At 46.9% G+C, this 6,000-nt stretch overlaps 1 protein-coding gene across 3 annotated transcripts in view; it reads left to right on the forward strand.

The window, feature by feature from the left end:
- GMDS (GDP-mannose 4,6-dehydratase) overlaps positions 1 to 6,000 on the forward strand; it is an 806,940-nt gene that overhangs the window by 334,503 nt on the left and 466,437 nt on the right. The gene's annotated exons all lie outside the window — the stretch shown is intronic.

Consider the following 6,000-nt stretch of genomic DNA (forward strand, 5'->3'; position numbering starts at 1 on the left):
GTTCACATTTACATTAATACAGGACTCTGTGTTTTCTCTCTTTTCACATGGGGTGATGCTCACCTCCTTATTATGATGCTTCACATCACCTCATCTTCCCTCCTTTTTTTTTTTTTTTTCTTTTTTCTTTTGAGAGGTTTTTGCTATAGGGCATGTGCGCTCACCAGAAAGACAGAGACAGAGAGATAGAAAGCGAGAAATCACCCCCCAGGGGGAGTGGCCACACCGCAATCCCTTCTCCTCCATTCTCGTCTTGGGATCTTGGGAACGCACGCACACATGCCCGGCATTAGTTTAAACCACTGGGTCCGGGACTTAAATCATGGTCCACTACATGGGAGTCCAGCAACATAGCCATTATGCTAATTACTGGTCCCTCTCCTCCTTCTTGTGGCCATCTCCTCCATGGGCTTTTCTTTGATCTGTCTTTGTCATCTGTCCTTGCTTTAAATCTCTTTGCCTGGGACCAGCAGTTAGCATAAAGGCTACATCACTGAACTCCCATATTGTCAATCACGGTTCGAGTCCTGGACCCAGTGGCTTAAACTCACGCCAGACGCATGTGCGTGCGTGCCCAAGATCCCGAGAAAATGGAGGAGAAGGGATTGCGGCGTGGCCATTCCCCGTGGGGACTAATTTCTCACTTTCCATCTCTGTCTCTCTCTGACTTCTTGGTGAGTGCATGTACGCTATAGCAAAAACCTCTCAAAAGAAAGTCTGCACCCTGCTCCTCCACACACATTGTCATCATCTCAGCACCCCATGCGAGCCCTTGTGGCCTCCCTTTTGTATCCTCCTTGAGCCTCTTTCCTCCACTCCTGTGAGGCAGGCATGGGGATTGATTGCATGCATCTGTCATGGTCGGGCAGCTCCGTCTCTGGATCCCTCCCTGCCCCCTGAGTTGCAGACTTCTAGATCCACACTTGCCTGGTCACACCCTGCTCTGGAAAAGCAAATCTGCATCTGGTCTGAGCCGCCAAGTAAACGTCAGCACTGCCGGCCTCCTGCTAACTGGGAAAGACTGATTCCCGTGGCATCAGTGTTTTATTGTGGTCCCATGGATTACGAACTTTCACTTGCAGAGAAGCAGTAACCAGCGCGCTGCCTGTGTGGTCTTCCCAAGCCTCCCGTGTGTATGTGAAATCAGACGTCAGAGGAAGCGCTCTTCTGCTCTCTGGTTACCTTTTACCGCATTTCGCCCTTTTGCAGACACATCCTTTTTTGCAGGGGCAACCTCAGGAAATTTTGACTCATTCATTGAGATTTTCTAAATGGAATGTGCTCCGTATGAAAAGTTTAGGGAATTACATGCCCGAACTCCACACGTAGTGTCATCTTATTCATTCAAGGAATATTTCTTGAGTCATTCCTGTGTGACTGGCAGTCTTGTAAATAGTAGAAACAATAAGAAAATAAAACAGGAACACCGCCCCGTCCTCAGGGGTCTGCGGGGTAGCTCTACAGGTGGCTCTGAGGGTACACAGCACGCATGTTGAGTCCAGCGCATGGGGATCTGGAGTGCCGCCCCAGTGACAGGATGGTGCCAGAGCTGGCCCAGATAAGTGGCCTGAAACGGTTCTGCCGGGGAAGGAAGAGAGGAGGGAGCCAGGCCGAGAAAAAGGCTAATGCCAAGTCTGAGTCGGGGCTGCCCTGGAGGCAGGACTAGATCAGGCTGGGGAGGCCATTTGGGTGGGACGGGGACTCTAAGACTGGAGAGGCCAGTGTCTTAGATTACAAGTAATTTTGCCTGTCTTCCAGTTCCCCCATATATTCTTGTTGTTTCAGCTGCAAAGTCTGAAAGTTCAGCCTCATTCACTGATTTTTTTTTCAGTTATTCACCCATAGTTTTATTTTTTCAGTAAAGTAGGACAGATTTTAATTGTCATTACCTTCAGAGAAGTAATTTTTATTTTTTAAATTTACATTTAATCACTGTACATCTTTACAGTGTACAGCATGGTTTTTCTCAGCATGAATATAGTACATATTCGTCAAGGCAAAGATATTACAATACATATTATTATTTTCTACCGTTTTATTTTTATTTTATTCATTTATTTTTTGCTTTAGGGCACATGCACTTGGCAGAGATAGAGAGAGAGAGTCAGAGACCGTGAGAGGAGAAAGTGGGAAATCACCTCCCTGGGGGATGCCCATGCCACAATCCCATCTCTTCTATTCTCCTTCCGGGATCTTAGGCATGCCCAAGAATATACACTTCATGTGATTTCCAAGCCACCAGGTCCAGGACTCGAACCATAGCTGGCCATGTAGGAGTCCAGCAATGTAACCGCTATGCCATCTGCTAGCCCTACATACATATTATCATCAGCAGATAACTTTTCATTTTTGTGTCTATTAAGTGTGTTGTTTAGGGGGACCAGCAGTTGGCGTAATGGCTATGTCGCTGGACTCCCATGTAGTCGCCACAGTTCAAGTCCCTGACTCGTGGCTTAAACTCACACTGACGTGTGTGCGTGTGAGCCCAAGATCCCGAGAGGAGAATGGAGGAGAAGGGATTGTGGTGTGACCATCCCCCCTGGGGGGGGGGTGATTTCTTGCTTTCTGTCTCTATGTCTCTCTCTGTCTGTCTGGCGAGTGCACATGCCCTAAAGCAGAAAAAAAGAAAAGAAAAGAAAAGAAAAGAATAGTTCTATCAATATTTTAACATAGTTAAATATGTGTTTCATTTCATTTGTTACAAACAAAGGGATATTCTTCGAATGGTCTTTCCTTGTCAAATTTCGGTATATTTTGACATCTTTGCCATTCTAGGGGATATTATGGTGAGCGGAAGTAGTCAAGGCCTTTGCCACAACAAGCGTTCTTGGGGGGTGGAGGAAGTGTGGAAGAATATTTTTGTTCTTTTTCATTCACCTCAGCTTTTGCTTTCGGTCGATTTTAGAATTCTGAAAATGTGTACTCTTGAATCACGTTTTGGTGTGAAAGCACAGTATGTAAATGGAAAGTGTGAGGGAGAGTCGGGGGTGGTCCTGGTAAACCACTCGCACGGGGCGGACAGGGCCATCGTCCTTCCTCTGTACTCCAAAACTGAAAGCCCAGTGTGAGGTTTGGTGGAATGTGGTTGGGTGCAGTGGTTTTCTCATTCTGAAAAAGAGCACCGGGCTTTGGACAGCAGTACGGAAAGATTCAGGATGAACTGAGAATGAGTTTGAACACAAAACAGCCCTGAGTGAGTGGTGGAAAAAAAAAATAATAATAACCCAATTTAAAAACAGGCAGCAGAGATGGTGCCGGATAGTGGTGCCATGGTACAGTGCAACACTTTGCAAGACTGACATGCAAGGCCATGTGCCGGTTTACATCCAGAGCCCCCCTCAAGTACACTGGCATGGACGTGCCTAGGAGCTGAAGCTGGCTGAAACTAGGGGTGGATCGTGGAGGTCAAGACCCTATTGGAGGTGCCTCTCTCTCTCTTTTTCTCTTTCACTCTCCATCTCTAGCTCATGGAAAGAAAGAAATTAAAAAAAAAAAAAAAGGCAAAGGATTCAAACACAAAGTTCTGCAAAAAGAGGTACAAATAACCAGTGAGCAGATGTTCAACATCATTCATTAGCGATCAGGAAAATGCACATGAAAACCACCAAGAGATACCACTTCACACCGCCAGGATGGCTTCCATCCAGAAGATAGACCACAGCAACTGTCGGGTCCCAGTGGAGAAATCGGCACCTTATTCATTGCTGTTGAGGCTGTGAGATGGAGCAGTCAGTTTGGAAAGCAGTCTGGCAGTTTTGAGAATGTTAAATGCAGAGTTACCATATAACCCAGCAGCTCTGCTCCTTGAGACGTGAACACATGACCCGTGAAAGAAGCAAGTCACAACAAGCCATGTGCTGTGTGGTTCCATCTGCATGCAATGTCTACAGTACGTGAATGTATAGGGACCGGAGAGGAGGCGGTGGCTGTGGGGTCAGGGTGGGAGCCGGAGCTGGGGAGCATCTACTGATGGGCACAGGGTTTTTTACGGGGTGATAAACGTTCTGGACCGAGACAATGATGATTGCATGATACTAAGATGATGCTGGAAACCACCGAATCTCAAACTTTAAAAGGGTGAATTTTATGTCATGCAAGTCATAGCTCAGTAACCGTTATTTCAAAAGGACAAGATGGTACCAAATTTGCTTTCTTGGCGTCGAAAGATTATGAATTACGCATACCCTTTTTTGTTTTATTTCATGACTCCCGTGTGAGGCTCACTCATAGGACATGGGGACCTGAGTCCTGTAGTCCACATTGCCTAAGCCCCTCAACATTGCATGCATGTACCAAGTGCTCAGGGAGCACCCAGGACCCAACCAGAAAGGAGACCTGACTCACCCTAAGTCACAAGGCAGCAGGGGAAGCAGCTTTGGAGTGCACCTGCCTTTATTAGACTATAAATAAGCCAGGGGCATAGATCTTCAGCCTCCTTGTTTTAGGGGGTTTAACATTTTTTTAAAGAATTACTTAATGTTATTAATTATTATTATTTTTAATTTGACCAGAGAGAGAGGGGAGTGGGGTGATGGGGACAGAGTGAGAAATCCAGCCACCAGGTCTAGGACTCGAACGGCAGTTGACCATGTGGGAGTCCAGCATCTTAACCACCATGCCACCTGCTGGCCCCTCAGGGGTTTTACTATTAGTTTGTGTGTTGTGCTTAGTAATATAAGGAGAAAACATATCAATCACTGTGCGCGCGTGCATGTGTGTGTGTGTGTGTGTGTGTGTGTGTGCTTATTTATGTCAGAAGGAGAGAAAGAAGACACCTCCAATGGTACCTGGTCATGCTGCCATTCCCACTCCTCCAGTTCTCCATCCCGTCAGGATCCTGGGTGGATGCTCAGTGTGTTTTTCAAGCCCCTGGGACCAGATTCAAACCCTGGTTGGCCGTGTGGGATCTGCATCCTCTATTCAGGACTCAAGGGCTCTGGTATAGGGCTAGCCTCCCAGTGACATTTACTCTTAAAAACTACTTGAAGAACTGCAAAATACCGAATTATTGTTCAACTCCCTCTTAAAGTTCAGTCAGTTCACATACGTATTAGCATCTTGTTGTACTATGCACTGTGCCTACTAATGAGAAAAGTTGATTATACATGTGATATGCCAGAGAGTCATTTTTGTATTTTCATTTGAATATAGCAAATGAAACAATCTTTGAAATTCAGCTGTGTTCTTTTTTTGTCTTTATTTATGATAGAGCATTTGTACGTGACGGGAGGTGGGGGAAGAGAGAGAGAGAAGTGTTTGCCGTAAGATCTGGTCACACTGCAATTTCCCCCTTCTTGTCCATCCAGTCCTGGGCACCTGCATTAGTGTCCAGTGTGATTCAGGCTGACCCGGCCCGGTTCTCAAACTGCAGTCACCTTGTGGGGTCTGGCTTCTCCCACGCAGCGCAGCCTACCACTCTGCGCCATGGGGCTGGTCCCAGGTCAGCTGTGTTCTAAAGCATACGTCCACCCACTTTGTGGTGCATCAAAATCAACTGCAACTAGGGAACCAGCAGTTACCGTAATGGCTATGTCACTGGACTCCCACGTAGTCGACTGCGGTTCGCGTCCCGGACCCGGTGGCTTAAAACTCACGCCGGGCGCGTGTGTGTGCGTGCCCAAGATCCCGAGAGGAGAATGGAGGAGAAGGGATTGCGGCGTGACCATCTCCCCTGGGGGGCGATTTCTCGCTTTCTGTCTCTCTGTCTCTCTCTATCTGGCGAGCGCACGCGCCCTATAGTGAAAACTTCTCAAAAAAAAAAAAAAAAAATCAACTGCAACTAGAAAAGGTGAAATTTCCTAGGCCCTCAGCCCAAGAGCTTGGTTCCAGCTGAATTTCTCAGGAGCACCCACGATGACTCTGAGCAACCTGTGAAAAGCAGCATGCCGGGGATTCTGGTCTGGAAAGAATTAGGGGGTGACACACTGCCATAGGTAAAGTATAGGGACCAAGATATTTTCCAGTCGTTCGATATTAAAAATAGATAGCACCTCCACTCTT

This window comes from Tupaia chinensis, unplaced genomic scaffold (genome assembly GCF_000334495.1).
Source record: "Tupaia chinensis unplaced genomic scaffold, TupChi_1.0 Scaffold000090_1, whole genome shotgun sequence".
In the NCBI taxonomy this organism is placed as follows: Eukaryota; Metazoa; Chordata; class Mammalia; order Scandentia; family Tupaiidae; genus Tupaia; species Tupaia belangeri.